At 44.3% G+C, this 21,337-nt stretch overlaps 1 protein-coding gene across 3 annotated transcripts in view; it reads left to right on the top strand.

Annotated features, from left to right (window-relative positions):
- Positions 1–21,337, top strand: part of ETV6 (ETS variant transcription factor 6) — a 223,976-nt gene that overhangs the window by 15,403 nt on the left and 187,236 nt on the right. The gene's annotated exons all lie outside the window — the stretch shown is intronic.

Genomic DNA, 21,337 nt, shown 5'->3' with positions numbered 1-21,337 from the left:
TCTCTGTTAAAAGAATCCATCTAAGAATCTCATACCATGAAGATAGAGCTAAATAAAACAGTTCAGGGCATGAATCACGGGGGAGAATAGCCAAAAGAAGGAGCGTAAATGAGTAGTTCTGCCAAATCACCTCTCTGTCATTCTTCAAAGGCCAGCTGAAAGCCAGCGCTGCCACAAAAGCCATCCTGGACTGAGGAGGGAGGGATGCCTTCTCTGTCTACGGCATACTAACAGACTCACCCACCATTGCTGCTGCTTTTTATTTAAAAAAAAAAAAATTAATATATTTTTATTGATTTCAGAGAGGGATGGCGAGGGAGAGAGAAAGAGAGAAAAACATCACTTGATGAGAGAGAATCATTCAAGGGGTTGCCTCCTGCATGCTCCCTACTGGGGATTGAGTCTGCAACCCAGACATGTGGCCTTGACAGGATAGAACCTGGGACTGTTCAGTCCTCACGCAGGCTGATGCTCTATCCACTGAGCCAAGCCAGCTAGGGCCACCATTGCTCTGTAAGCTACTGGGTCGGAAGCTTCTGGAGGGCAGATGTACCATCTTTTGGGTCTGTAAGGCACCCCAGTGCAGGGGTCCGCACCCCGTATCTCTTACACCAGTGGTCGGCAAACTCCTTAGTCAACAGAGCGGCAAACCGTGGCTTGAGAGCCGCAGTTTGCTGACCACTGTCTTACACTGTTCTTTCTTCTCCATCTTGATGAGCACTGTCACCCTTCCGGCCCCGGACTCTTCGGCTGCCTCCCATCTGATCATCTGGCCTCCGCTCATGCACCTTCCAGCCCAACCTAACATGATTCTTTGCAAATAAAACTTTGTCACACTAGTTTCTTTCTGACTCTGCAGTTCAGGGTAAAACCCACTCGTTATCATGGCATGCGAGACCCACTACAGTCAGTCTTTCTAGAATCATCTCCAACCTCTCTCTCCTAGATCACATTATGAACTTTATTTTTTTATTTTTATTTTATTGATTTTTCACAGAGAGGAAGGGAGAGAGATAGAGAGCTAGAAACGTCAATGAGAGAGAAACATCGACCAGCTGCCTCCTGCACACCCCCAACTGGGGATGTGCCCACAACCCCAGGTACATGCCTTTGACCGGAATCGAACCTGGGACCTTTCAGTCCGCAGACCGACGCTCTACCACTGAGCCAAACCGGTTTCGGCACATTATGAACTTTTATTCCTGGAATCTTCCCCTGATCCCTTCTCTGCCCTTTTGTCATCTGAAGCCTTCCTTGTTGCTACAGGCACAGTGTTGAACATGCCTTTGTTATTTGCAATGATCCTGGTATATTTTAATTGTTTCTCATCCTCTAACTAGAGTGAAAGTCCACCGAGAGCAGGAATCTGATGGGTTCGTTTTTATATTTCCAGTATCCAGCTCAGTGCCCGGCACTGAGAATGTCCGGTGTATGTTAGCTGAATAGAAGTTTCAAATCAGCATGAATTTATTCTGCTTCTACTATTGGGCTCAGTGGGTGCTAGGCTCTGTGATCCATAAGAAAAGTGTAAAAATGAAGACCTCGCACAGTTGACATCCTGAGCAAATGACCCTGGAAAGTAGAGGAAGGAAGAAAGGTAGACGCCTCATTATTGTTGCCTTGTCAGGACCGCATGGCAGGGCTGACTGACCGACCAAACAGCCACCCCCCAGCACTGAGGTGTTCAATGTGCACCCACTTGATTGTCCGCCTTCCAGAGAGGAACATAGAGAGCTGGAGAAAAGCCTTGAGAACCTTTAAGGAGAAGCATGGACAGCCCAAAATGAATGAACTTCATCCCTTATTCATCCATTCTTCTTGGCTTGGCTCAAGACACCTCCTGGATGAGGGAGAGAGAACTGATGGCTGTTTGTTGCAGCCATGTGTAGTCTTAGCATTGCTTGCTGGGATCCTCTGGGAACAGGCGTCCTGACACCGCTGTGTGGGAGTTCCAGTTGTTTCCTACCCCATTCCTCTGCTAGCTGGTTGATAGAGATAACTTGTGAGAGCAGCACAGCTCTCTGAGCCTTCTGTGATATCCGCAATGGCCTTTCCTAGTCTGTGATGGCTTTGCCTGTGGGTCAGCTCTTTTCAACCTTCTTCAAATCCCACGTTCTTGTCTACCCTTATCTATGACGATGACTTCTTCAGACCCCTTATTTCACTCCCAGTGTCTTGCCCTGGAGGCCTAAACCAGTGAGAACGACTGAGTGCACCACAGTATCAGAAACACAACTCGAAGTCGTGTCTTATGGGCGGTATGACAGCCTCAACATTTCTGTTTACAGTAGACAACTCAGTGCTATTCGCTTAAAGAGGAGACTATTAGGAGAGTATGATGGGGTTATGAGCAATCTGATAGGTGTGAAATGGGCCAATCGGGAGAAGTCAGATATTTTTAGATAGAAACAGATATACTTGGACCTTCCATACAAGCCCAAATGGCTCATTTTCTCTTTACTCTGATTGCTGTTGACATAGAGCAGGGATTAGGGACATCAAGATATGTGAAGTTTAACTTCCTGATCCCAGCCAGATCCCTGCGAGAGTTCTTTTACAGCCCCCCCCCCCCCGAAACTGACATCTGCCAGGCTTCCCATCTGCCACAGGCTGTCTTTTTCCACACCCACGCCACTGCTGCCTGCCAGACCTACTGGCCTTGATGTCATCTTGGCCGCAGGTAGAGTCCCCAGGCTGGTTTATTCTAGGCCTTTCCGTCTTCTCAGGGCTCCAAGGTTGCCCTTGCCCTTCGCAGATGGGGTCCAGTAGGGGTTGTGTGCCAGTCGGGGGTTGTTCCAGGAATGCTAATCTAAGCTCCACCTTAGGGAACAGCAGAGCACAGGCCTGTGAATTCCCAGTGAAAACGCACGTTTATTTATCAAGCTGCCAAGGTGGGGGTGGCCACTAAGGGTGTGCCTCCTCTGAACACTCAGCACATACACCTCATCCTGGGACAATGTGCTGTTGTCAAGTTTCCTCCCACTGTTACTGTCCTTGCCCAGCGTCTCCACTGCCAAGACTTGTTGATATAGAGGCCATTTCCTTCCCCTTCCACTTCCTCTCTCCTCCTTCTTGCCTTACCAGATGCAATGGGAAGCTGACAGTTCAGGGAACATGGGAGTTAGGGTTCCTGACAATTAGTCTATCACAATCTAATTTTGAGACTGTGCCCATTTAGTTCTAGCAACCGGCCTCCGAACAAAATCTGAACCTTGATGACTCTGTTAGGGCTATCAGTCACTATTTTCACGTGAAGTTGCTTCAACATTGACCTGCCTAGGAGAAAATTTATTTACTTATTTGTTTATTATTATTATTTTTAATATTTTTATTGATTTCAGAGAGAGGAAGGGAGAAGGAGAGAGAGATAGAAACATCAATGATGAAGGAGAATCATTGATCAGCTGTCTCCTATACACCTCACACTGGGATTGAGCCCGCAGTTGGACACGTGCCCTGACCAGGAATCGAACCGTACATCCTGATTCATAGGTCGACACTCAACCCTGAGCTATGCCGGCTGGGCTGAGAAAATTTATTAATGAGCTATTGAATTGTGAATAGGAGTGGAATAACAAGTGTCCATGCAGTTGTGTGGGAGCCCCTTCCCGCCCAGCAGAAGTTACCATATTTTCTAAAACCTGCATTGTGATTTGTGACCTGATAAAGGACTTCTCCCTGTTCTTTATTTATGTGGCAAGCCTTACCACAAAAATTTTTAAAAAGTGTGCTGTTATATTTTAACAATTACCTTTATTGGAAATAAAATTCCATGAGATCAGGGCTGTTGAGCAGTAGCCTTGCTTCCAACCAGCCTTCCATTGCAGCACAGGTGACAAAGACAGCACACCATGTGGCTTTTCTGAACTTCGTCCATTTCCCCCGACCCCTGGCTAGTGCTGAAGAAGGACTCCTTAGTGTTTTAGTCTGTCTTCTGGATAAAAGTTGCAAGGACGCCAAAACCAGTTTGGCTCAGTGGATAGAGCGTCGGCCTGTGGACTGAAAGGTCCCAGGTTTGATTCCTGTCAAGGGCATGTATCTTGGTTGTGGGCACATCCCCTGTTGGGGGTGTGCAGGAGGCAGCTGATCCATGTTTCTAGCTCTCTATCCCTCTCCCTTCCTCTCTATAAAAGACCAATAAAATATATTAAAAAAAAAAAAAAAGTTGCAAGGACACTTAAGCCTCGGCTTCAGGGCAGAATCTGATCACCAGCTGAGATCAGGAAGACATTTTCCCCCTGTGGTATCAGATTACACAACTGCCTAGCTAGGTGTGCTATCTCTGTTATACACACACACACACACACACACACACACACGCGCGCGCGCGCGCGCACACGCACACACACACACACACACACGTACATGCCTATTCCCTGGCTGTCTTCAGAGATGGAGGCCTGCCGCTGGCCTCCAGCTGTGCTGTGCTGAACTCGGGGCCGTGTCTTCAGACCCTGTCCCTCTTTGCAACCCTCACTTCGAGGGCGATGTGACTTTGGGTCTCAGTAGATACACACCTGCAAATGCATGCACACATAATTTTTCATAAACTCGCGTCCCCTTTCCTGGGGTTTACTTTAATTGCCACACTACATGGAACCCATATGCATTCCCAGGACATTAGAATGCTGTGCACAACTCATAGTAGGAGGAGTCCGTAACAGGAGACCTGCAGTTGCCACTCTCAACTTTGTGTTGTGACTTCGAAGTCTGATCTCATAGAAATTGAGGCGGGGGCAGATGGGCTTTTTCTTTTCTTTCTTTTTTTCAAGGCCCTGCTTGTGCCACCTCTTGTGCAATAGGATCATTACCAGCTATTCCCAGGCTCACTGCTGGCCTGCTTTTTCTCCTTTGCCTCTCTATCCCCTGTGATGTAGAAATTCTGTGTTATCAGCCTGCTTAGCTTTACCATTCACTTCCCTTCCTCCCCCTGGTTCCCTCCTCATCTTCCTGTAGTCTTTTCGTCCCACCTCTCTGTAAACCTAATCAAATCAATTTGTTTCTCCTTCAGTCCATCATGCACTCATTCATGGTCCCCAAATAGAAACCATTGCCCTCCAGCACCTAATGTCTGGACCTTTAAAACAGGACGTGCTGAAGGGGGTTCTCCAAAAACACGCTTGCTCTTGGCCCCAGGACCATGGGCTCCGGTGGCCTGGCCACCGTGTCCTGGCCACCACGTGCTCGTCTTCACATCATCTCTTCCCTTTCTCTTTGCTTTTTGATGATTCTGCCCCAATCACATTTCTATCCCAGATGACTGTTTTAGTGCTCTTGGTTCACCTTGGTTCGGTCATTTTGTACTTTCTTGTTTCCTTTTAACTTGAAGCTTTTCTTGTCCTTTGGAATACACCGATATTCCTGTTAATGAAAGATTATATCAATTTTCATTACCCAAATTTGCTAAGTGGACATAATAGTACTGGGTACTTACATCAAGTACGCTTGTCAAAAATAGAGGAAGGAAAGTTATTTTTTGGCATCTTTTGATATAGCAGTAATTCCAATTTGTAATTCTTGGGAAATTGTTCATATGATTGTTATAGTATAAACGCTGAAAAGTTAGTATTTTCTTTGCAATTTATGCAGGTCTTTTCAATTTGGGTAAGCAACCAGGTTTAGATATATGACTTTTTCAGATAGTGGCCTTAGAAATTATTATTATTATAATTTCCATAACTAATAATTCATTTCTGTATGTTAAGACTTTTAATGTTGCCCTAACCAGTTTGGCTAAGTGGATAGAGCATCGACCTGTGGATTAAAAGGTCTCAGGTTCGATTCCGGTCAAGGCCATGTACCTTGCCTGCGGGCACATCCCCAGTAGGAGGTATGCAGGAGGCAGCTGATCAATGTTTCTCTCTCATCAATGTTTCTAACTCTCCATCCTTCTCCCTTCCTCTCTGTAAAAAAAAAAAAAAAAAATCAATAAAATACATATTAAAAAACACTTAATGTTTATGATACGTTACTATGCAATATTAGCCTATTGGCCATTATAATGTTCTCATTTTTTAGCAGTGTTTATAATGAGTGCTATGCTGTGTTTAAGTAGTGAAATTGCATCTCTTTACATAGGCTTTCCTATTCAGGCTTTTGCTGAGAGAGCCATATTCTTTGAGTATTACCACCCATGTGTAAGGCTTTTCTTATAAGGGTGGTTTCATCTTGTTGACCACACCCATGCACCCTGTTCTGGGAATAGATGGAGAGAGTTGAGGGAATTCTGTTTGAGTCATACCCCACCAAAGAGCAACATCATTTAGGAATGAAGCAGAGAAGCTCTCATTCTTCTAAAAATAATGGCGAGAAGATTTAGGGAGGTAACTTACGGGATCAGTTGTAAGACCTGGTCAGCCACACATACTAATTCCCTCGTTGTAAATGAGAAGTAGCCTGTAATGGTTTTGATATGGTCAGGTGAGCAGGTGGAATTTTATGCCACCTAAAGCACAAGACATCTGTAAATATTACACTTTGAAACTTGCCTTCTAGGGTTCTAAACATGTTCTTCTCATAATTTCAGTCAATTATAATAAAACCAAGAGTCACTAATGCTCTATTAAAACTGTGTAGACTTTTTGGCGTGGGATAGGTGGAGGGAGCAGGGCCTGTGGGTTGTTCTTGCCTGTCCTTATGTGCTTTGCTCTCAGGCAGTGATGGGAACAGTCAGAACCTTAGAGGTTATTGTGTATTTCTCCTTCCCGGGACAGGGCCCCTCTCCCTGGCTTGCATCCCTGTGGTTCTGCAGAGGAGGAGAGGAGAGAGCTGCTGACTTTTTTTTTCTTTTCTTTTTTCTAACTCAGTGTTAGGTTCCACAACAATTCCAAAATAATGGGGACTTCATCAACTCAGTTGGAATCCAGCGGGGTTTAGTGGTTGGGGTAGAAAGTTGGGATTGCAGCTTAAGATGGAGACTTGGTTTTGTTGACTCTTTTGTTAAAGCCAGGTGTGCTGTACCGGGCTCTGGGTCTCCATCACAATGATAAAGGATCGGAACCAGCAGCAGCATGCCATCTGTCCCATCATACCCTGCTGACCACTTGTAATTCAGAAGATGGTCCTTAGAGTAATAGAATTTAGACATTTATAGCTTCTGTTTAGAGGCATTTCGAACAAAGGCCTAAACTGGAGCCCAGGTCTTCTCTTTCCCAGCTAGCTTGCTGATTTTTGACTCAGCATTTGGTTTTATTTGTTTTGGGCCCTATTTTCAAAATTATAGATCAGGTCAAGTCAAAACCCTCTACTTCATTGGATTTTTTTTTCTTTCTTTTTTAAAATATATTTTATTGATTTTTTTACAGAGAGGAAGGTAGAGAGATAGAGAGCTAGAAACATCCACGAGAGAGAAACATCAACCAGCTGCCTCTTGCACACCCCCTACTGGGGATGTGCCCGCAACCAATGTACATGCCCCTGACTGGAATCGAACCCGAGACCTTTCAGTCCGCAGACCGACGCTCCATCACTGAGCCAAACCGGTTTCGGCTTCTTTCTTTCTTTCTTTTCTTTCTTTCTTTTTTTTTTTTTTTTTACCAGCCAGGTGAACTCAGTGAACTTTTCAGCCAGGTGTTTTTTGCGCATGTGAAGAAAACCACAAACTCAGAAATTCTTGAATGCTTCATGTTTGGATTTTCTTAAAAACTTGAAATGAATTAAGGACGGTGGATAGAAATAGACCATCCGTCACCCACCACTGGTTCCTCTGTCCCATCACCTGCCCTGTCTTTGGGTGATTCGGGGGTCATTTTAAGGTGAGGGGTTAGTTCCGGCTCCTGAATACCCTGTTTCCGTCTGGGATAAAAAAACGGGATCTCGAAGTTTTTATTTTCCAACGCACTTGAACTATGAAAAGGAACCAACTTCCGACCCAAACTGAATCGCCCCCGAGATCCTATTAAACAGCGAATGCCCCGAGAACCAGCATATGAAAATGCTTTTCTAGGAGGAGCTCAAAGCATTTCATCCTCCAAATAAAATCTATCTGCTCGCACTTAGATTGTTCCAAGGCAGATGGTAGGCAATTGAAACCGAGAGGCAAGCTGGCAAAAGGAAAAATAAAACCACAAATATCTGTACACGAAGGTGATCTACGCTCTTGCCAAACCCCCCTCCTAACTTCGTTAACACGGCAGCGTGGCAATTAAGTAACATGGGAATTCAGATTCATATGGCTGATACAATTGTCCTCTGTTAATGAGGTGAAACTAAGCTTGCCTATAATATACGGCGCTGTTCAACGAAACGCAGAGCTGAAGGAGAGCTGAGAGGGAATCGGTGGTATATAACCCATAATCCACGCTGCCCGTAGCAGACGGCCACCTTGCTGCAGTCTCACTGACCCTCACCACTTGTTAGCCATGGGGTCCCGGTATGAAGTGTTGGTTATTACAGAGCTGCTGAGTCTTAAGGAAAGGGCCCACTCAGCAATATTGAGCTTCCTGGTGGAGGTGATATGCTCTCGGGGTGAGGGACGGAAGGTGGTAAGCAGGTTCACTTAGAGCGCTGGTTGGCTCCATAGCCTGTGCTTGGTGGGAAACCCTGAGTGAGCCAGGGTCAACAAGTTGCATTGCCATGGTGCTGCTGTGGGAATTCTGTGTTACGTGCAGGTCCTCACTGATTCCTTCAGCCTTCTCACTGACTTGAAGGACTTCCCAGGCTTTAAAAATGTGGCCCTTTTCCCTAATGTTGAACTTGAACATTCAGTGACAGGAGGGAAAGGGAGAGTTTCAGCAGCTGGGGCTGGGGATCCGGGTGGTGGCTCCCTCAGCCTGGCCACATGTGGCTCTGACAGTGCCAAGCTGTGGGTTCTGGGGTGCATACACGAGAGGGTGTTGGTCCAGACTGGGAAGGGGCTGCTTTCTGAGCAGATGGGCGTGGTGATGAGGAGGGATGTGGTGGGGCAGGATGTGAGAGGAGTTTATGGGGCTGAGAAACAGTCTGGGGATGTCTGTGAGGGACCGGGTCAGATGGCATTGAGCGTGGGCTGATGTAGGAGAGACAGGGAAAAGAAAGGCTGTCTTCGCAGCAAAAGGAACCCCCCTGTTAGCATCTTAAACCTCTTGCTGCCTAAGCGGCTGAGGAGAGACTTGGAAGAGTTCAACATGTTTTTCAATGGCAGTTAAATCAAGTCTAACCCTTGAACTTTTAGACAAAGTTCAGATATGAGGTGTCTGCGGGGCAATGAGTAGAGGACAGGTATATTGGGTGAATAAAGGCCTTCCTTCAAAAATCGACATTTTTCCACCCAAGCCCTTCATAGGTTGTAGCTGTAGCTCCCCCAAACACATCAGTTTCTCTCATCCATAAGAGAGCTTGTCCTATATTTTATCACCATTTTATCACCATTTCAGTTGTTTTCCTGCCTGGCGGTCTCATATTTGATTCTGGCCAGATAATGTCAGCGGCTATTGTTAGAATGATCTCTTTCCTGTTCCCCGACCCGGTTAGTTGCTGTGCCCTGGTCTCCAAGCTGGGAGTTGGCAGTCATTTCCCGACGGGTGGTGAGTGCACCTCAGTAATGAAACTCAGGAGTGGGACGGCCACCCTGTGGAATTCGGGTGGAAGCAGGTGTCCCGCTGATTAATCTGCCAGTGCACGTCTGTCCCAGAGAACGTCTCTGTACTCACACAGAACGGCCCCCGTTCCCCCTTCCTGTAAAAGGTACACGGTAACCGTTCTGCGTACTTAGCCCGTGTTTACCTTGGGCCCCGGCAAGGACAATGCGCGGAATCCAGCGAACAATAAAGAGCGTGTGCTCGCGTGGCCAGATCATTAGCTTCCTTCCTTTTTCGCCTGATTTTTGGGAAGCCCTGGCTTGTGAGTTCCCTAGGCCAGAGGACACAGCCACAGAAAAGGCCAGAGGATGTTCAGAGGGGTGTGTGGAGGAAGAGGGAGAGCAGGGATTCTGGGCTGGAGAGCAGATGGCCGGCTGGTGACTTAGGAAGGGACACTCGGGCTTTCAAAGTGAAAAAATAGTAATATTTTCATTAAGCCGATATACCATAGCTCCTAGTTGGAGGGTTCCAAAAGCGGTCAGAGCGTGCCTGCCCACGAGGGTGTCCAGTCCAAAGAGGAGACATTGTGTTTTTTAAAAAAATATATATTTTATTGAGTTTTCACAGAGAGGAAGGGAGAGAGACAGAGAGCTAGAAACATAGATCAGCCGCTTCCTGCATGCCCCCCACTGGGGATGTGCCCGCAACCAAGACACATGCCCTTGACCGGAATCGAACCTGGGACCCCTCAGTCCGCAGGCCAACACTCCATCCACTGAGCCGAACGGCTTCGGCAAGGAGACATTGTTTTTAATTAATAACGAGGTGCAGAAAACAGCCAGGGAAAATGGAAACACCCTTTGGCTTGGCACCTTCCGCGGCCTTGCGAACGTGTGTGCTGTGGCTCAGGGCCTAGGGGACTTTTTTAGGTTTGTTTTGGTGTTTTCCCCACGATGACCTGGTTGTGCAACCCTGCATTTGGAAGCCAGCTGCTTCCTGCTCCTCTTCTGCAGGAGAGCGTGGATGTCCATCCCCTGGAACCATGATGGGCCCGAGGGGCTCCCGGGGGGGGGGGGGGGGCAGAGACAGCGTGGCCGGCACTGCTTCCCTGTCCTCCAGGGGTCAGGAGCCAGGTCCTGGTGCCTGTGTCCTTGCCTTGCGAAGCGTGGTAGAGAACCTGGTGGCGATTGGATGAGGGCCATAGCTCTCCTATTGCTGGAGGGAAGCTGCAGTCCCTGGGCAACACGTACCAAAGGCATTGGTTGCATTATGGGCAGTGCAGGTACAGCCGGGCTTTCAGTCCATTCTCAAGGACATATATTTATTAACGGCCACAGACCGGACAGTAGCACGGTGGTGGGCCTGCTTCTCCAGCCTGTGGGGTTTCTTACCGCTGGGATGCTTTTTTGCCTCAAAGCACCTGCAGCTCCCAGGTATTTTTACGTTGACCTCAGAATTACCCAGAAGGCATTCAAAGAGGACCGTGTGGAGATCACCACTTGAACTTCTGCAGAAAAGGGCAGGAATAAAGCAAGCGAGCTAACAAGCAAACAAAAATCCCTTGGAAGCCCTTTCTTTGCAGTAATATATATTTGAAAAGTATTAAAAACCACTGAGCTGGGGCACCTGTACATTCCTTTGAAAAATGCACTCTCCCAAACTCATGATACAGCCCTCTAAAGTTCTCACATACTGTACATTCAAAGGAAATGATAATTTGAAACTAAAACATGGAGCTTTTTTATTCTTTAGAAAAAGTAGTGAAGGCAGAGCTATGTATACCTAAAAATGGTTAAATGGAATAAGGCTGTTAAAAACAGTCATTGAAGGCGAGTTAAAGGTTACCATCGTGTTCCTTGCCCTGGGTTTCTTGCCACAGACCGTGGCCATGTCCATGCCACTTTCCTTGTTCGTTTGCAATGGGCCCGGCTGGGCGATGGCTGTGGAGATGACTGCAGACAGTCATTAGGGACATCTCCTGCCCAGCAAGGCAATGTGATGGAGCATTCAAGCTCTCTGCCTTTTTCTTATTCTACTCTTAACTTGGAAATGCAGGCGCTCCATCTGCTCTCCCTCTCCCCAGTCGTCATGCTTTCCTGAACTGCTCCAGGAATTCCCTGCTGCCCTCAGGTGAAAGCCCTGACACGGCTGTGACCCCTGTGTGACCTGGCCTTGCTTACCTCTCTGGCCCTGTACCTCGTCTTTTACCCCCAGACCGCCTTTCCCTAAACCGTTGCCTCAGGTCTCTACAAAGAGCAAGCAAGCAAACCATCGTCTGCTCTCCCAGTCTTTGCACAGGACATCCCCTTGTCCTGAGACTCTCCTTCCCCGACCGACTTCCTTCTTCTCCTCATCCTCAGGCCTCACTCCCCAGGAGCCTTTTCCTGGACTCCCTGAGTCTGGATGACAGTTCCTCGCCTGTACTCCCATAACACCTATTTTGAAACTTCTGTCACATGACCTTGTAATTGGCGGTTTTTAGCCATCCCTTGACAGTGAGCCCTTTAAGTCGGGACCCATCTTGGTTTTGTGGCCGGGACCGCAGTGCTGGGCATGGAGTTGGTGCTCCATAAATACTTGTTGAGTGAAGGAGCATGTAGAGAACAGAATGTGGTCTTTGATGAAATCTTGTGTTTGGCTCAGTGTCGGGTGCTCTACCTACCAATCCTCCTTATCAGCCCAGGAGACTGCAGGGCTGTGAGCTGAGGGGGATGCGGATCTGCAGAACTATCAGACACAGTCCTTTTGCTAGGAAGTTTGCTGATGCAGAGGACACACGGAGTTTTTCATTTTAGTTATAAACTCAATCTTGAGTTATTTACACGAGCTGCCATGGTTTGTTTTTTAAATTAAGTTTCTGCTGCTTGTTAACTTAAAACCAAATCAACGAAAGGAAGGTCTCCCTTATCGTTGGCTCCCCCGTATGAAGACTCTGCAGCTCGCGTGGATGCTCCTGTAAGGCAGGAAAAGCGATCCCAGATCAATGCTAGTTGCTGCCTTTGAAAAAAAGAGAGGAAGATAGATGGGTCTGGCTTTGTGAGGAACCTTCTCTCTCTCTCTCTCCCCTCCTCCTCTCTCGCTGCCAGTAATTACAAAGCTGAACTGAGGTGCTATGGAGAATCCAAGTTCTTTACTGGCTCTGGATAAGAAGGCAGAGAGAGCCTACACATCTGGACTCTATAAATACAGGGTGGGCAGAAGTAGGATGACAATTGTGAGTACATGAAACAGAGCTTGTTCCTGTATTATCGTTATTAATGATTGTATAACAACTGTAAACCTTCTTTTGTCCACCCTGTATACATACATACATATACATACATACATATACATATACGTATACATATACATATACATATACATATACATATACATACACATATGCATCTGCCTTTAACCTGCAATGATGGTCCTACGTGGAGACCTCTTCTTTTTTCTTGGGCAGATGGACAGCTGGATGTATGTTTTTCGGAATCTTTCTTGGTTAGTTTACTGGGATGTAGCTAACATAACATGGGATATGGAGTCTGATCACTTGGATTCATTGAACAAATACTGAACACCTATGATATGATGGGTACTCTTGTAATCACCATGATGAAGATGACAAGGCCCCTGATTCAACAGCCTTTGCAGTGTAATGGGGCCAATCTAATGCCACCTACTCTAACTTTAGGGGACAAATCATTTGCCTCTTTAAACTCTCCATTTCTTCACTACAAAATGAGGACGGTGATACCTGCCTAGGGTTGCTGGGAGGATAGTAACACCTGCTTTGTAGGGCTGCCGAGGCTACTGTATTAGTGTTTGTCGAGTTCCTGCTGACAAACACCTGTTCATCCTGATATCTCCGTGTGGTCACCCAGCCCCTTCTGACCCCCAGTGGCAGAGGAGGTGCTCCCTGTCCACACTCCGCAGCCCCTCGTGCTGTCTGCCGAGGCGCTTCGCTCCTCACTGGAAGCATCCTTTGTTTGGTGTCTGCACCTGGGCCAGACTCTTCTGGGTGAGGAGCCACATTGTGCCCATCTCGGTCATCCTGGTGCCCGGCATGATGTTCAGCACGTGACACTTCATACCTATTTGCTGCTGAATAAATCCAAGAGCAAGCTTTGTGAATGACCAAGTAATATAGTAATATATTACTATAATATAGTAATGTATTATTACCATAAGAACTTTGGGCAGGAAAATAGAACAAGAAGAGAGGCAGATCAACTCCTATCTAAGGCTATCAATGTGGGCTTTTTTTTTTTTTTTTTTTTTTTTTTTTTTTTTATCCAAGTCTCTTTGATTAGACCAGCGTTTTTCCACCGCTGTTCCGCGGCACACTAGTGTGCTGCGAGATGTTGCCTGGTGTGCTGTAGATGCAGACAAGACAAGAATTTTATAATTTTTCACTATTTTGTTTACTTAATATTTCATAATAAAGTAATTATAAAATACTTTCTTTGTGTTTATTTGATTCCTATTCAAGAGAATTACTTTATATATAGTCAATGTAGGCACAGAGTTAAATTTTTTAACATTTTCTAATGGTGGTGTGCCTCGTGATTTTTTTCATGAAACAAGTGTGCCTTTGCCCAAAAAAGGTTGAAAAACACTGGATTAGACAATCAAGGTAAAGAAACTTCTTGAGATCTGGGAGGACATCTACTTGTGTGTTTCATCTGGAGGTTATAAAATGTCTCATTAGCTAACAAAACTAACAGACCGAGGTGCTTGGCAGAAGGGCTCCTTCTGATCGTCTTATGCTAGTGCTCCGCCACTCACACGGTCGCACCTCCCGCACCCGGGTTTCATCTTCCTTGCAGAAAGAAGTATGTTTTTTCTCTTCTTGAAATCGCCCTTTTCTCTGCTCTGACCATACATTTTTGTTGTTGTTGTTGTCTATATAAATTAAATAATAAATACGAATTATCAAGACATTTGGGCTTGAAAAGAAAATGTTATATCCATTGTGGGGGGGGGGGGGGTGCGCGCGTGCGAGTGCACGCTCAAAATTTTCAACGCAGTCCGAATGTGTGCGAAGTAAGGGGTAAGCTCTTTGGGGAAGAGATCATGTGTTGAAGGATTATTTTTTCTTTTAATCCCCCCCCCCCCCCCCCCCTAGCTTTGGCTCTCAGCATTGAATTCAAAGTAAGGTCTAATGGTTGTTTGAAAAGAAATAGCCACTCTTAGCAGTTCTGTACATTGTTCTAGGTAGAGTAAGTTCTTGGTGCTTGGTGAATGAATGAATGAATGAATGGGTGGTTGCATTTTTGAAAGAGAATAATCCTGAGTGAAGTTGGATCATTCTTCCCACAGCATGTCCTTTCATCCCTTCCTAGTTTCTGCAGACTGGTGATAGGGTGCTCTCCTCCTCCCTCCTTATGGGACTGCCACAAAGTTCACTTAGATGGCATATTCAACCATCATGATGTCTCACCAATCTATAAATAAAGACAAAAATGGGGCCATCCTAGGATCTGACAGTATTTATTTTTGCCACTCTCTCGTTCTCCTCTTACAGGGAAATGGATTTAGAAAGACTTTTTCCTTCATTGGTAACATTCAGTGATCTGTGTCTTTTATAAACCATGTCTCTCTCCCTATTAGAGCTACAGAAATGCAGTTTCTTACTTTCACATGTGCTTGTTGGAGGGTCTGTGAGCAGACTAGGAGAGTGACCACACTCCGTGGGCATCCATCAGTATGACATCTTCTGAGGTTCACACGTCTTCTCATCCTATTTCTTTTCTCAAGTGTACGGATCTCTTCTTACTGGTTTTGTTTTGTTTGGCATCATGATGTTGTGGGACTAGCACTTGGTTGGGAATTAGGATTAGCTGTTCCCTTGGATAAGACATTCATTATTCCTGGTTTGTAGTTTTCTCTTCTGTAAAAGTTGAGATATCGAGCTTGATAGTTTTCTGGCACTTTGACCTCTGAAGGCTGCGAGGATGCAGATGGGATTTCAATCTTTCATATCTCATGCTTTCCAGGAGCATTTTGGTTAGCCATGTGAGTGATGATTTAAAAAAATCCTGTATTCCCATGAGAACCATAGGGAACTATGCCAGCCCCTTCAGATGGTAGTTGTTGAGGACAATCAATTTATTTCAGGTCTATTAATAATAAGCTAGAAACCAAAACTGCAAAATTGGCCCATGCCTATTATTTAATGTCATCACTATTCACATTAAAAAAAAAAATTCTAAGCTACTTTTGTTTCTTCCTTTGTATTCTTTGGCTGAGAACTTTTTTGTCCCTTAATCGTGGTGCTGAAGGTGACTTTATCCCAAAAGGTCCATATTACATGTCCAGCCAGGACAGGGCCCTGCATCAAGGCATGCATGCCTGGTAGAATTTCACTTGACCTGCACACCAGTTTTCCTGCAGCCAGGGATTAACTTCCTCTATTGGAGACCCGTGTGAAGGGAAAAACAGCAAAGTGTTTGTGAAAACGATGGGCTGTCCTTATTTCACCTTCCGGCAGCAAAGCGATCTGCCTGGGAACTAAGTAGAGCATTTCCCCAATGGGGCTATGGTCTGCTTCTCCTCCTGGCTATCGTCTGAACACTCCTGTGGCCTCTCATGCAGTTGCACCCTGTATCAGGGCATGGCTGTAAGGCAGCCACCCATCTCTCCACTGTTCTGGCTGAGAGTGGCTTATTCTTCAAGTGAATCCCAGACCTCTTATTTCAGGTTTGTAGTTTAAAAAAGGCTTTTACTCCTCTGTGACGCTCCTTACTTTATGCTTTTCCAAATCATCTTTCCGTTTGGATCCCAGGGTGGACAAGGAAAATGTGCATCTTCTTCAGTGTGCCTAGGGTGATAGGAGACTTTAGGACCCTCAAAGTCTGGTCCACACCCTCTGTCAGCTCAGTAAGGAAGCTGACCTTTTCTCTGGAAGCCCACCAGGCCAGCCTCTCTTCTCTACATCCTCCTGAGCCTAGACTTAATTTCCTTCTTTCTATTTTTAAAAAATATATTTTTTATTGATTTTTTTTATTGATTTTTTTAAAGAGAGAGGAGGGGAGAGAGAGAAAGAGGAACATCGATATGAGAGCATATGAGAACAGGACATTGATTGGCTGCCTCTTGCAAGCCCCTCACTGGGAATCGAGCCCACAACCTGAGCATGTGCCCTGAGCTGGAAATCAAACCAGCAAAACCCAGAAAACCATTCTCTGGCCTTCCTTGTGGGATTTCATATAAAACTATGTACTCTGTGAAGTTGCCTCCCAAACTTCCTTGCTTTAGCTCCTTTCTTGGGGAAGATGTATTCCTTTCATTACTGTATGAGCATGTGCGTAAAGACAAAAGCCTGACCTTTCTGAGCACTGTGTTATAAAATTAATTGGTAATTAATTCCACAGATGTGTGTTGTACATGGATAGAGGATAAGGATGTTCATTTGTCACAGACATTGAAAACTGGCCTGGTGGCTCAGTAGGTCGGAATGTCATCTGTTCACCAAGAGGTTGCAGGTTTGATTCCCAGCGAGGGCACATATCTAGGCTGTGGGTGCAGTTCTCAGGGTGAGTACAGGGGGTAATTGTCCGATGTTTCTCTCTCTCTCTCCCTTTTCTCTCTAAAATCAATGGAAACATATATTTGGGTGAGGATTAAAGAAAATAATCATTCTGATTTAAAAAAAAAAAGTGATTCAAGGGAGTTGGTCCCGCATATAGGAAGTTTTAGGAACATAATGACCAATCAGTGTCACTTCTTTTTCTCTAAATATTTGCACAAGATGAAAGTAAACTTGTACATCTAAAAGTTCTTTCAAAAAGTACACAATAAATGATAAAGCATTTTTTTCTTTGCGATAGATAAGTTACTATATCATAGATACTTCTCATCCATAGCATGCTCTGAGTCATCACTAATTTGATAAACTGAATGAACATCTAGATTTATGTAACTTTAAAAAAAGTCTTGGTTTATTCCTTCGATATTTTACTTAGAAAGACATTCTGTCTCCCAAAATCATGTAAATATGCAGTTAAATTTGTTGAATATTGCATGTTTCATTTTTTTTCATTTAGGTTTTAAAATTTCATTAGAAAATTTTCCACACATATTCAAAAGTAAAGAGTACATTGTAATGAACTATATATACTCATCACTTAGTTTCAACTATTTCAATCAATACATGATCAGTCTTGTCCTCTCTATGTCCTAACATATATCTCACTCCTTTCCCACTTATTGTGTTGAAGTATAAATCCCTCATATAATTTCATCAGTAAGTACTTAAGTATATGTCTTTAACAGACTTAAAAAAAATAAAGAAAATGTAATTACCATACCTAATAAATCTAATAGTAGTTCTTCTATTAATTATTTAATATCTAGAGTTCAAATATACATAGTGTTGTAGTCACTGAGGATGCAGCCTTTAAAAGTAAGGCCTATAATGTTTTTATGTTTTGTTTTGTTTTAATTTTTTAATGATATTTTTAGAGAGAGGAAGGGCAAAAGAGAGAGAGTTAGAGAGAGAGTTAGAGAGAGAGAGAGAAAGAGAGAGAGAGAGAGAGAGAGAGAGAGAGAGAGAGAGAGAGAGAGAGATATTGATTGGTTGCACTCTGTCGGGATTAGACCTGAAACCTGGCTATGTGCCCTGACCAAGAATCAAACCCTATACCTTTGGTGTATTGGACAATGCTCCAACCAAACTGAGCCACACTGGCCAGGGTTGGCCTGTAAGGTTTTGATATCTGCTAGCCAATATTCTGTGTGAGGAGACCTACAAAAAAACAAAAAAAAAAACAAGATTATTTTTTGTTAATAATGAGTGCTCTGAAACAAGCCCAATGGACAACGGAAAGAGAATGACCCAGGTGAGGTGTGGCTGTTCCAGGCAGGGTGGTGAGGGAAGTCCTGAGGGGGGTCGTGGGAGCGGATGAAGAGGAGCTGAGAATAGCTTCCCGGCAGTTGGAGGGGCTTGTTAGTACACCGAGTGTTTGGTGGGCGCGGGGGGTGTCATCTCATCAGGCAGACTTTTTTTCACTGTTAGCGCTGGCTTCAGTGATAGTCATTTGGAATGTATAACTTTCTCAGTGTCTAACTTTTCAGCAGGGTAAATAGAACCATTAAAAACACACTGATATCGAACTTTGTGATCATTTTTAGCTGATTTGTTTAATTGCCCCTGGGAATTCCAGAAGAAAATAATACTTAAAATTTGGGCTACTTACCCTTTGAAATATGCAAACTCCTATGGGCACAGAACCTACTCTCTGTAATAATAGAGTTCTAATTTCTATATGGCAGGTTCCCTCTTGAGATTTTGGGCACTTCCTGATTTTTTCTGGGTAAAATAAAAGTGACAACTTCTTTTCCCCCCCTTATGGCTTTTTAATACTTCTCCTCCTCTGAGTAAAAACCAGGAAGTGAGAAACGAACATATAGAAACCAACAATAATAACAATAGCAACACACACACACACACACACACACACGTATTTAAATGCATATATGAATATATATGTGGTGATAGGAAGGAAGGAAAGGGTGCATAGATACTACACTTGATCTTAGCCAAAAGGCCGAGAAGCGATGGAAAGGGTTCATAGAGAAGATAATCTCACATTTGATTTAAATGTAATAGCCAATTAGAATACATGCTTGTCCTAATCTTCTTATTTCAATAAAAATAAAATGGGATATTATGTTCATAAGACTGAACAAAAGTAGATGATTTCAGCCTTTTTCTTCTCAGCCATTAAAAGAAAAATTGGAAAGAAACAGTCCTTATATATACATACAAAGCGTTTGTCGGCCTGCCTTCAAACACAGCCAGCACAGTCAGACTAAACATTAGTAGACATTTCAGTTAGTCCATGGTGGAGATATTTGTTGATTCACATATTTTTCTTTTTACAAGGAAATCTTCAAGGTTCCTGTTCACTGAATTTAACCCGAAGTAAAATTCCATTGTGTTGTAAAAACAGCTTAAAATGTTATCTTTGATTTAACCTAAGAAACTTCTGTCACCATCACTTCTGAAAAAGGTTCTGGTTTCTTAGGCTTACCCATCAGCTACTTGAAAGTCTGTGGATAGTTTTGCAGTTTTTGTGAAATTATCACTCTCTGACATTTGTCTTCTTCACCTACCAAACAGTGCCTTTGTGTTCACCAGGGCCCAAGTTTTACATTTTCCTCCTCTTATGCAGAATACCAGTAGGTGGGATAGAGTTTAGAGTAGATTCAGTTGGTCTTTATTTATCCAGCCACTCAGGGGCTGGAACTGCCAAAGGCGAACTCAGAAGTTATTATTTACATCTGTCAGAAATTCACTATGCACTTTTAAAAAAATGAGCTTTTATACCCTTCAGAGACCATTCTACATCCCTCCACTGTCAGAAAGGGTCTGGGCAATTTTTAGAGTGATACAGACATTGCATCGTGGTGACTGTCAGTACTCTGTAGAATCTGCTTTCTTAAAATTTAAGTTTGCTTGGCAATAACTTTTTTTTTTTTTTTTTAATGAGAAAGTGAGTAGAAACCATTTGTGCTTACCTTGGAGCTTACCACTCATTTAGTTAAGGTCACTGAATGTGAGAAATCAGTTAACTAAGTGAGCTAATGCATGTGAAGGACTTAGCACAGTGTGGCCAAAGTAGAGCTTAGTAAGTATTATTGTGCTGTTGTTAGTAGCAGGCATTTATTGTGTCCCTGCATTTAAGACACTTTCAAGTATTGCAGCGAAAGAAAGGCACATGTGCTATAATCTTTACCTTTAAGAAACTCGTAGCCTAATTGAGATAAGATATATGTATAAGAAGATAAGTACCATGTTTCCCCGAAAATAAGACAGTGTCTTATATTAATTTTTTCTCCCAAAGTTGCGCTAGGTCTTATTTTCAGGGGATGTCTTATCTTTCCATGCGCTAGGTCTTATTTTCGGAGGATGTCTTATTTTCGGGGAAACACGGTAGTATGGGAAATCAGTATGTGATCAATACCATATGCAGATGTGCAGTAAAGAGGCTTAAAAGAGGGAGAGAGTTTGTTGCAAACTAAAATCATAATAATCACCAAATAATGACAAAGCCACATACTGAGTGCTTACCATGTACAAGGCACTATTCTAGATTTAATGTCGCCCATGTGAGATGGGCATTGCTATTATTGTTTCTTTTAGAGATTAGGAAACTGAGGCAGGATTTGCTAACTGGCCTGGGGTCACATGGCCAAGGAAATGGTGAAGCCTCCGTTAGATTCTGGACTGCCTGAGTCCAGAGCCACAGACTTATTTATGCCAGGGTGGCCCAGGAAAACCGGGGGGAAGGGGGAACCTTTTGGACAAAAGACCCACGTGAACTCATAGAGACAGCGGGTGTAGACGGGGAAAGAGTGAAAGGTGAGTTTTTAGGGACACACTGAAAAGGCCTTCAGTGTAGGTTAAAGGCAGTTGGAGGACCAGTGAATGAACTTACCAAGAAAATAACCTGCACCCAACAGTCTGGGAGGACGGATCTCACAGAGGGACATGTGTTGCAGGGCAAACACCATGGTTTTTGGGCCTTCTAATAAATTCCGCTTCGGCCTTGTGGCTATGCGAGAGTTTGTCTGATTTTCATTAGCCTTTTCTCCCTTAGCCTTGAGGGAGCAGTAACTACAAAATCATAGTCATCAGGCCTAAGTGCTGGTGTGTAACCTCCTTCTCCGATGGCAGAAGGCAAATTCATGTAGTGTCATTCTCCGCGAGGATCCCTTCTCTCTCCTCTCAACTTGGAGCCAAAGAAGGCAGAAGGACATTTCAGAGCAAACCTGGAAAGTCAGAAGGAGAATGGTGCTTCGCAGAGACCCAGAGGCACTGAAGCCCAGGCTGCACTTGAAGATGTGGCTCT

Source organism: Pipistrellus hanaki, assembly GCF_964339955.1.
Source record: "Pipistrellus hanaki genome assembly, chromosome: 3".
Lineage (NCBI taxonomy): Eukaryota > Metazoa > Chordata > Mammalia > Chiroptera > Vespertilionidae > Pipistrellus > Pipistrellus hanaki.
The sequence above is the reverse complement of the archived record's forward strand: the minus strand, read 5'-3'. Positions and strand labels throughout refer to the sequence as shown.